This window comes from Coregonus lavaretus (assembly GCF_964263955.1).
Source record: "Coregonus lavaretus genome assembly, chromosome: 17".
NCBI classification, from domain to species: domain Eukaryota; kingdom Metazoa; phylum Chordata; class Actinopteri; order Salmoniformes; family Salmonidae; genus Coregonus; species Coregonus lavaretus.
In genome coordinates, this window is record NC_140004.1 from 3,061,118 (window position 1) to 3,073,372 (window position 12,255).

Genomic DNA, 12,255 nt, shown 5'->3' on the forward strand with positions numbered 1-12,255 from the left:
CAAGTTCAGTTTTTTTGTGTTATTTGTTGTTTGTTTGACCCATTTTTTTAGTAAAGCTGATGGAACATATCCGAATGTTGATAAACTATTATTTCTTAAGATTTTAAGCACAGCAATGTGCACAAAGTGGTATACCTATGTGCAATTGTTCCAAAATGCAATTTGTTCTAAAATGCTCACCGCACATGCAAGAGGTTTCATGGACAGAGATAATATAATAATAATATGCCATTTAGCGGACGCTTTTATCCAAAAGCGACTTACAGTGAGGGAAAAAAGTATTTGATCCCCTTCTGATTTTGTACGTTTGCCCACTGTCAAAGAAATTATCAGTCTATAATTTTTATGGTAGGTTTATTTGAACAGTGAGAGACAGAATAACAACAAAGAAATCCAGAAAAACGCATGTCAAAAATGTTATAAATTGATTTGCATTTTAATGAGGGAAATAAGTATTTGATCCCCTCTCAATCAGAAAGATTTCTGGCTCCCAGGTGTCTTTTATACAGGTAACGAGCTGAGATTAGGAGCACACTCTTAAAGGGAGTGCTCCTAATCTCAGTTTGTTACATGTATAAAAGACACCTGTCCACAGAAGCAATCAATCAATCAGATTCCAAACTCTCCACCATGGCCAAGACCAAAGAGCTCTCCAAGGATGTCAGGGACAAGATTGTAGACCTACACAAGGCTGGAATGGGCTACATGACCATCGCCAAGCAGCTTGGTGAGAAGGTGACAACAGTTGGTGCAATTATTCGCAAAACTGAAGAAACTGTCTATCTCCCTCGGCCTGGGGCTCCATGCAAGATCTCTTTCTGCTAAGGGGACAGGACAACTTCACTGCATCAAAGGGACGATGTACCGTCAAATCTTGGGTGAGAACCTCCTTCCCTCAGCCAGGGCATTGAAAATGGGTCATGGATGGGTATTCCAGCATGACAATGACCCAAAAAACACAGCCAAGGCAACAAAGGAGTGGCTCTAGAAGAGGCACATTAAGGTCCTGGAGTGGCCTAGCCAGTCTCCAGACCTTAATCCCATAAAAAATCTGTGGAGGGAGCTGAAGGTTCGAGTTGCCAAACGTCAGCCTCGAAACCTTAATGACTTGGAGAAGATCTGCAAAGAGGAGTGGGACAGAATCCCTCCTGAGATGTGTGCAAACCTGGTGGCCAACTACAAGAAACGTCTGACCTCTGTGATTGCCAACAAGGGTTTTGCCACCAAGTACTAAGTCATGTTTTGCAGAGGGGTCAAATACTTATTTCCCTCATTAAAATGCAAATCAATTTATAACATTTTTGACATGCTTTTTTCTGGATTTTTTTGTTGTTATTCTGTCTCTCACTGTTCAAATAAACCTACCATTAAAATTATAGACTGATCATGTCTTTGTCAGTGGGCAAACGTACAAAATCAGCAGGGGATCAAATACTTTTTCCCCTCACTGTACAGTCATGTGTGCATACATTTTTACGTATGGGTGGTCCCGGGGATCGAACCCACTACCCTGGTGTTACAAGCGCCATGCTCTACCAATTGAGCTACAGAGGACCACGTATAAATAGATCAATTGTGCCTTTTTGATGGAAATATGGAGGTGGGATTTTGGAGATCAGGTCATAATTTTTGTGCGCTCTCTGCGAATACGGCGGGTCAGCTGGATGTCCTAGGGCACGATGGTCACCCTCTTTGCGTGGATGGCACACAGTTTGGTGTCCTCGAACAGACCGACCAGGTAAGCCTCGCTAGCCTCCTGCAGGGCCATCACGGCGGAGCTCTGGAAGCGCAGGTCGGTCTTGAAGAACTGGTTGATTTTTCTCCCCAGGCCCTGGAAGGGCACATTGCGGATGAGCATCTCAGTGGACCTTTGGTAACGACGGATCTCTCTGAGACACGGTGTCGGGCCTGTAATGGGGAGGCGATCCTACGCGCAGCCTTGGCGGCGAGCTGCATCCTGTAGGCTTTGCCACCGGTGGATTTGCGAGCGGATTGCTTGGTTCTGGCCATGGCGCTAGCTTCCTTCTTAGACAGTCGGAGTATAGCCTCGAAATGCCCATGTGAAATGTATTAAGCCGGCAGTGGCATCTGCTGATTGGACACCATCTTCCCACCACCCCAATTGGCCCGTTGCGGAGGCCTCCTCTGTCGGCATTCGGAAGGGATGCTTTGCTTCTTTTTTTTAGGACAGCGCGCCCAAAACAGTACACTGCGTGCCCAAAATAACACACTGCGCGCCCAAAACAATAGTACACTGCGCGCCCAAAACAATAGTACACTGCGCGCGCATAGAATAGTACACTGCCGGCCTTTACGCGCAATAATAGTCGCCAAAGTCAAGAGTGAAATCTTATGTTCTAATCTAATGCTAGTTTGCTATGGCAAACGAGGCCAATAGTACACTGCGCGGACGCAACTGCACACTGCGCACAGGCAAAAGCACACTGTGCCCGCAACAGTACACTGCCGGCCCTTTATGCGCAGTAATAGTCGCCAAAGTCTTGTGTTCTAATCACCACATGTTCAATAATGGCATTTTACCCCTTAATTCAGATTACAACATCTTACTTTCAGTTATTTGAAATGAAATCATCTCTCAAATATCACCATATCTAAAACAAGCCATCGAAAGTTGGTTGCAATTTCAATTTAATCATCCAGAAACGACAGAACAAACTCAAATACACTAATAGAAAAAAATATATATTTATTGATATTGTATGTTGTATAGCCTTACTTGTTGGTATCTCAGACGACCAGAACCTTAATAATAATCACCATACTTACTTCACATAGCAAGGACATATAGTAGACTACTGACACTCACTCGTGCCCAGACCCTACTGTTGTCGATCACACATACTAATGTCGCGTTCAGGGTGCTATCAGAGTTGTCGGAAATACCTAGTTCCGACTGGGAAGTTTCACTTGAATGACCCTCCAAGTAGGATTTAGCTATGTACAACCATTTTTCAACAACCATTTTCCATCTAGCTAGTTGGTCATCTACATGTTGCTAGCTCTAAAATGTAGTTACATGTCTGTCATTCGGTATCTAGCTATAAGTTAACCCTGATCAATCAAATAGATAGGTGTAAGCAATTATGGTAATTCCAACTGCCTTTAACTAGGTGTTTTCGCTAGACAGACAGACACAGACAGAGAGAGAGAGAGAGAGAGAGAGAGAGAGAGGGAGGGGGAGTGAGAAAGTAAGGATGAAAGTGAGAGGGAGAGAGAGAGAGAGAGGTGGGGAGAGAGTGACAGACAGAGAGAGAAACAGAGAGAAACAGTGAGAAACAGAGAGAGAAAGACAGCGGTGCAAATTTACTTAAACTTGAGTATTTCAACAACTCTTGTCTTTCCACTTCTTAAGCAATCACATGTACCTACAGAGGAAGGATGACCAGCCACACAGGAGTTGTTGAGGAGAAGGAGGCCTTGCTGACCATTTCGGAGTGAAGTGAATGATGGCCAAATTCAACCTACACTTCTGCCATGAGATTGTCAAGGATGTGGACAGCTGGGCAAGTGAAATAACCTTTTCTTTGTCAATCACATTCTATTATATCTGAAATTATTATGATTTCAATGAATGTCATATCAGAGAGCACACATTGTTTCAATTTGTCACTTTGTGCTTAAAGGTCAGTACCTGTCTAGTCTGCCAGAAGTTTGAGAAAGTGAAGATTGTGGAGCCGGAGTTGAAGCCCATCAAAGTTGTTTCACCATGGCACATGATCGGTAAGTGTCACAATTCAAATTTTGCCCTGATAAGTTGTTTTGTAATGGTTGCTTTATTTGACCACAGCAGAGTTCAATATTATAGAACGTGTGTGTGTCAGTATTCTTACAAATATGAAATTCTGCATGACAGATAAGGTCATACAGTATGGGTAAGAATTAAGTAATCTTCTCTCTAACACTTTAAATGTTAGGGGTGGACCTAATCGGACCCTTCACGAAATCCAGGAATGGCAACAGCTGATGTCTGGCGGCGACTGATTACTTTACCAAGTGGGTGGAGGCAATACCAATTAAGGTCAGTAAAGGAAGAGAATGTGCTTAACTCTAAATTCCCTTCTGTAACCCATTAAAAAGGGTGTCTGGAACCAAAAATGTATTTTTGTTTTGTATGATACCCATCAAGGACAAGACTGGTGAGGCCACCTCCAAGGCGATGATGGACATCTTCAAAACCCACAGTTCTTCTGAGATAATCTTGAGTGATCGAGGTTGTGAACTCTGGAACAAGGTACGGATGTTATAGGTTATATTCTGTCACCAATGTTTTTTGTTGTTTTTGTTTTACAATTTGTTTTAGTTTTTCCATGTTACATAAATCAGACATATTTCAATATCTTACATTGTCAATAGATATCCATTTCCTACCCCCTCCTCCAGGTTTGGATGAACGGACCAAACAGACCCTGAAGACTGCCATGGGCAAAGTCCCTTGACGGGTACTAGGAACGGTGGGAGGATAACCTGAAGGTAATTCTCTTTGCACACAACAGCAGCGTCCAGACCTCCACTGAGTACTCACCCTATCGCCTGCTGTACAGATGGGAGCCGCAGCTGTTGAGTAAGGTAAACAATGCAATTGTATATACAATTATTGCATATACTGTAATTCAAATTTGTGATTGACTTAGTGTTGTTGTTTTCTATTGCCATTTTTGTATAATATACTTTCCGATCACTGAAACTCCACCTGATGTTCTGGAAGTTGTCGAACCAGATTAGAACGTCTTTGAGGACCACCTTCTGGCACGGACTGAGAAGGATGTGGAGGTTCTTGACCAGGTAAAAATTATTATCCGCTGTCGATTTATTTTCTGGCCCGCCAAGAGATATGTAAGAGATGTATTTGTAATAATATGAAATATACACGAGAGCTACCAGAGGAGAATCAAGAAGGGGACCAAGTTCTTCGACATCCGGGCGAATTACTTGGTTTGGAAGAAGGACGAAAGGAAGGCGAGACCTGGGAAACCTCGCTGCTCTTTCACTCCTAGCTGGGGTCACCATCCGTTAAGGTGAAAATAAAACATCTCAGATAATAACTATTTGCATTTGCACACAAAATAACCTGAAGATAGTTTTAGTTTCCCGAACACTGATATTTTTCTCTTTGTCTTCCTAGGGTTACCTCGGTGGAAGCCAACAATCTTCTCCAGTTGGAGCAGTTGGACGGTCAACCACTGAAAGCACTGACGCCCTACACTTCGGTGAAGCCCAATATACAAAGTATGTTAAACTTTGGTTGACATTTGAGAAAGCAAAAAATTGTAGTTATGCTGAGCTTATAAAAATGTACCTCTTCAATTTACCTCTCCAAATGACTTTAGGACCATCGACTGCCCGAGCCACCCAGGAGGTATCCCATCCACCAGAGCCAGTGAGATCGGATCAGTCTGATTCTCTGTGCTCAGAGTCGGAGGGGGACCAGCTTGAGGTAGGCTATACCTTCAAAAAGTGTTGAAAAGTACATATCTCCCATTTATAACACTACACTAATCCATCACATTTTCTCACAGGTGGCTTGTGTGGGACTGGTGGTGGGTGGCATCGCCATGCTGTCAGCAGTACCAACACTGGCCCAGGGGTTTGTCCAGATAGCCAAACACTGGGTCAAGTAACCTCTGCTGCCAGGTAGGTACTGTTAAGGTGTATGACTCCAGTGGTCATGACACCACCCCAGAGTTTCTCTCAAAACTCATCTTTCTTTAATCATTTCCAGGGACCATCCCTTACCTCCCTCATCAACCCCGCTGACGTAAAAAATTACAGACAGGTATCCTTTCTTTTCTGTCTGCCATTAACATTATTGCATGTGTAATCAAACATTTAATTTAAATTAAATAATTCAATAACTGTATTTCTACCTGTAACATCTTGTGTTTGCTTGTTTATGTCTCTGTCTCCTACCCTGTTCCCTTTAACTCTGCTCCTGTTCTCCAGGACCTAGGGGTTCTGCCCAACACCCAGACGTGGATCCACCTGATGTCCTCCATCACCAACCACCCTTCAACTTCTCAATCTACAGCTACTGTTATTGTCATGTTGTCATTCTCTGCTAAGAAAGTTTTCTTGCTCTATCATACTGGGCACATAATATGTAAGATACACAGATCATCTAAAAACACCAGCACTGCAAACACTCAGAACAAAGAGAGCAGCAGCACCTGGACTTCACAGTCTCTCTTCAAGTGCCCCTTCCGAGACTGGCTGCCTGTTCAGAACAAGTGACAGGCAGAACCTCCCAACCACACAGCACTCACCTCCTCTCTATTCCGCACACCAAAATTCAGTGTTTCAGTCTGATTGCCATGTGAGTGTACAAAAAATCTGTGAAAATTAATGACACACCTGAACCAAAAAAATATCACCAGGTTGGTTTTCACAGCTAATGCTCATGGTTTAATGGAAGCAAGTCTCCACAGCAATGTTCCAACATCTAGTGGAAAGCCTTCCCAGAAGAGTGGAGGCTGTTATAGCAAAGGGGGGACCAACTCCATATTAATGCCCATGATTTTGGAATGAGATGTTCGACGAGCAGGTGTCCATATACTTATTAGTGCCTTTGAATTCATTTTTAGAAACAGGAGTTTGGCCAGCAACAGAGAATATCCTCTCCACATTTGCAGATCCACTGGGGATGCTAAACACCATTTTGGCCACTCTTGCCAGGCTGGGCAGAGACGCAGAATAAAAAATAAAAATGTATACAGTGCATTTGGAAAGTATTCAGACCCCTTGACTTTTTCCCACATTTTGTTATGTTACAGCCTTATTCTAAAATGTATCAAATTTTCAATCTACACACAATACCCCATAATGACAAAGCTAAAACAGGTTATCATTTTTTGCAAACGTATTAAGAATCTAAAACGGAAATATGACATTTACATAAGTATTCAGACCCTTTACTCAGTACTTTCTTGAAGCACCATTGGCAGCGATTACAGCCTTGAGTCTTCTTGGGTATGATGCTACAAGCTTGGCACACCTGTATTTGGGGAGTTTCTCCCATTCTTCTCTGCAGATCCTCTCAAGCACTGTCAGGTTGGATGGGGAGCGTCGCGGTACAGCTATTTTCAGGTCTCCACAGAGAAGTTCGATCGGGTTCAAGTCCGGACTCTGGCTGGGCCACTCAAGGACATTCAGGGACTTGTCCCGAAACCACTCCTGCGATGTCTTGGCTGTGTGCTTAGAGTCGTTATCCTGTTGGAAGGTGAACCTTCGCCACAGTCTGAGGTCCTGAGTGCCCTGGAGCAGGTTTTCATCAAGGATCTCTCTGTAATTTGCTCTGTTCATCTTTGCCTCGATTCTGACTAGTCTCCCAGTCCCTGCACCTGAAAAACATCCCCACAGCATGATGCTGCCACCACCATGCTTCACTGTAGGGATGGTGCCAGGTTTCCTCCAGACGTGACGCTTGGCATTCAGGCCAAAGAGTTCAATCTTGGTTTCATCAGACCAGAGAATGTTGTTCCTCATAGTCTGAGAGTCTTTAGGTGCCTTTTTGGCAAACTCCAAGCGGGGTGTCATGTGCCGTTTACTGAGGAGTGAGTGGCATCTGTCTGGCCACTCTACCAGGTTTTCATCAAGGATCTCTCTGTGCATTGCCCCGTTCATCTTTCCCTTGGTCCTGACTAGTCTCCTAGGCTCTGCCGCTGAAAAACATCCCCACAGCATGATGCTGCCACCACCATGCTTCACCGTAGGGATGGTGCCAGGTTTCCTGCCTTTTGGCAAACTCTAACCGGGCTGTCATGTGCCTTTTACTGAGGAGTGGCTTCCATCTGGCCACTCTACCATAAAGGCCTGATTGGTAGAGTGCTGCAGAGATGATTGTCCTGGAAGGTTCTCCCATCTCCACAGAGGAACTCTGGAGCTCTGTCAGTGACCATCGGGTTCTTGGTCACCTCCCTGACCAAGGCCCTTCTCCCCCGATTGCTAGGTTTGGCCGGGCAGCCAGCTCTAGGAAGAGTCTTGGTGGTTCCAAACATCTTCCATTTAAGAATTATGGAGGCCACTGTGTTCTTGGGGACCTTCAATGCTGCAGAATACACTTCCCCAGATCTGTGCCTCAACACAAACCTGTCTCGGAGCTCCACTGAGAATTTATTTGACCTAATGGCTTGGTTTTTGCTCTGACATGCACTGACAACTGTGGGACCTTATTTAGACAGGTGTGTGCCTATCCAAATCATGTCCAATCAATTGAATTTACCACAGGTGGACTCCAATCAAGTTGTAGAAACATCTCAAGGATGATCAATGGAAACAGGATGCAGCTGAGCTCAATTTAGAACCTCATAGCAAAAGGGTCTGAATACTAATGAAAATAAGGTATTTCTGTTTCAGTTGTTTTTTACATTTGCAAACATTTCTAAAAACCTGTTTTTGGTTTGTCATTATGCGGTATTGTGTGTAGATTGTTGATTGATATCCATTTTAGAATTCGACTGTAACATAACAAAATGTGGAAAAAGGGAAGGGATCCGAATACTTTCCATCAGACTTTTTTACGTACTCAAAATATCCATTATTAGCATGTTTTAATTACTCCTATAAAAATGGTAGACTATCAGGTACTCAACAAGAAGGTCTGATTTCATTACTACTGAAACAGGACCCAGGTGGTAAGTATAAAGATCCAGTCCATTTAAAAACTGGAGGCCTCTTACACTTCAATGTTGTGATGCGGAAATCCTGCCGAAATGCATAGCACATAAAATAAAAAAGTTTTTACCAGATATTGTTCATCCTGATCATACAGGTTTTTTAAATGGACGATATATTGGCGATAATATACAACAATTACTTGAAACAATTGGTCGTCATAGCAGATTTTTTAAAGGCGTTTGATAAAGTACGACTAGAATTTATATATAAATGCCTGGATTACTTTAATTTTGGTGAATCTCATATACACTTGTACAGCAACCCCAGGTGTAAAATAGGAAATAATGGAAAGTATTGAACTTTTAAGAGGAGTAAAACAAGGCTATCCATTGTCTCCATATCTGTTTATTATGGCCATCAAAATGCTAGCTATTAAAATTAGATCCAACAAGAACATCAAGTGGTTAGATATCAAGGGGATAAAAACAAAAGTCTCAATGACTCAAGATTTTTCTGAAGTCCGCAATCTGGATCCCTGCACAGTCTCATTGAAGATCTCAACTTCTCATTTCCAACTAACTGAAAATGAAACCTTGTTTAACGTATTGCCCTTTCTTAAACAAGCCATACAAAGCAGCTTACAATCAGTTTTATCCTCCAGAAAATATATAACAAATATTACAATAAATATTATATACTGATTGATAAAAAACACATTATTTATGGATTTATTTTTATGGTATTATATTTATTAATAATATTATGAATAGAAACGGGGTAGAGTTATGTCACATTTGCAGCTATGGAAAATATATGGGAATGTCTGCTCAATCCAAACTTACAACCAACTTATTGCAGCATTACCACAAAAATGGAGGAGGCAAATGGAAGAGGGAAAAGGTAGGGAACTTGTTTGTCTGCCATATATTAAAGATACAAATTGGCTGAAAAGGATTGGCATAAATACACAAATATACAGTGGGGGAAAAAAGTATTTAGCCAGCCACCAATTGTGCAAGTTCTCCCACTTAAAAAGATGAGAGAGGCCTGTAATTTTCATCATAGGTACACGTCAACTATGACAGACAAATTGAGAAAAAGAAATCCAGAAAATCACATTGTAGGATTTTTTATGAATTTATTTGCAAATTATGGTGGAAAATAAGTATTTGGTCACCTACAAACAAGCAAGATTTCTGGCTCTCACAGACCTGTAACTTCTTCTTCCTCTGTCCTCCACTCGTTACCTGTATTAATGGCACCTGTTTGAACTTGTTAACAGTATAAAAGACAACTGTCCACAACCACAAACAGTCACACTCCAAACTCCACTATGGCCAAGACCAAAGAGCTGTCAAGGGACACCAGAAACAAAATTGTAGACCTGCACCAGGCTGGGAAGACTGAATCTGCAATAGGTAAGCAGCTTGGTTTGAAGAAATCAACTGTGGGAGCAATTATTAGGAAATGGAAGACATACAAGACCACTGATAATCTCCCTCGATCTGGGGCTCCACGCAAGATCTCACCCCGTGGGGTCAAAATGATCACAAGAACGGTGAGCAAAAATCCCAGAACCACACGGGGGGACCTAGTGAATGACCTGCAGAGAGCTGGGACCAAAGTAACAAAGCCTACCATCAGTAACACACTACGCCGCCAGGGACTCAAATCCTGCAGTGCCAGACGTGTCCCCCTGCTTAAGCCAGTACATGTCCAGGCCCGTCTGAAGTTTGCTAGAGTGCATTTGGATGATCCAGAAGAGGATTGGAAGAATGTCATATGGTCAGATGAAACCAAAATATAACTTTTTGGTAAAAACTCAACTCGTCGTGTTTGGAGGACAAAGAATGCTGAGTTGCATCCAAAGAACACCATACCTACTGTGAAGCATGGGGGTGGAAACATCATGCTTTGGGGCTGTTTTTCTGCAAAGGGACCAGGACGACTGATCCGTGTAAAGGAAAGAATGAATGGGGCCATGTATCGTGAGATTTTGAGTGAAAACCTCCTTCCATCAGCAAGGGCATTGAAGATGAAATGTGGCTGGGTCTTTCAGCATGACAATGATCCCAAACACACCGCCCGGGCAATGAAGGAGTGGCATCGTAAGAAGCATTTCAAGGTCCTGGAGTGGCCTAGCCAGTCTCCAGATCTCAACCCCATAGAAAATCTTTGGAGGGAGTTGAAAGTCCGTGTTGCCCAGCGACAGCCCCAAAACATCACTGCTCTAGAGGAAATCTGCATGGAGGAATGGGCCAAAATACCAGCAACAGTGTGTGAAAATCTTGTGAAGACTTACAGAAAACGTTTGACCTGTGTCATTGCCAACAAAGGGTATATAACAAAGTATTGAGAAACTTTTGTTATTGACCAAATACTTATTTTCCACCATAATTTGCAAATAAATTCATTAAAAATCCTACAATGTGATTTTCTGGAGAAAAAAAATCTCATCTTGTCTGTCATAGTTGACGTGTACCTATGATGAAAATTACAGGCCTCTCATCTTTTTAAGTGGGAGAACTTGCACAATTGGTGGCTGACTAAATACTTTTTTTCCCCCACTGTACCAATTTCATTTGAGGACAAAAATGTTGCCAGCTGCGCCATACAGGTTGCAAAATAAATTAGAAGAGATTTTCTATGTACCGATTCCATGGCACATGGTTTATAAACTGATACAAAAAAACAACACTTGATTCAACACTTCGAGTTAAATTATACAAAATTCTTGACACCAACAGAATGCTACTGTATATACACTACCAGTCAAAAGTTTGGACACACCTATTCATTCGAGGGTTTTTCTTTATTTTTACTATTTTTTACATTGTATAATAACAGTGAAGACATCAAAAATATGAAATAACACATATGGAATCATGTAGTAACCAAAAAAGTTAAATCAAAATATATTTTCTATTTGAGATTTTTCAAAGTAGTCACCCTTTGCCTTGATGACAGCTTTGCACACTCTTGGTATTCTCTCAACCAGCTTCACCTGGAATGCTTTTCTAACAGTCTTGAAGGAGTTCCCACATATGCTGAGCATTTTTTGGCTGCTTTTCCTTCACTGCGGTCCGACTCATCCCAAATCATCTCAATTGGGTTGAGGTCGGGGGATTGTGGAGGCCAGGTCATCTGATGCAGCACTACATCAGCACTCTCCTTCTTGGTAAAATAGCCCTTAAACAGCCTGGAGGTGTGGTGGGTCATTGTCCTGTTGAAAAACAAATGATAGTCCCACTAAGCCCAAACAAGCCATGCTGGTTAAGTGTGCCTTGAATTCTAAATAAATCGCAGACAGTGTCACCAGCACAGCACCCTCACACCATAACACCTCCTCCTCCATGCTTTACAGTGGGAAATACACATGCAGAGATAATCCGTTCACCCACACCGCGTCTCACAAAGACACGGCTGTTGGAACCAAAAATCTTGAATTTAGACTCCAGACCAAAGGACACATTTCCACCGGTCTAATGTCCATTGCTCGTGTTTCTTGGCCCAAGCAAGTCTCTTCTTCTTATTGGTGTCATTTAGTAGTGGTTTCTTTGCAGCAATTCGACCATGAAGGCCTGATTCACACAGTCTCCTCTGAACAGTTGATGTTGAGATGTG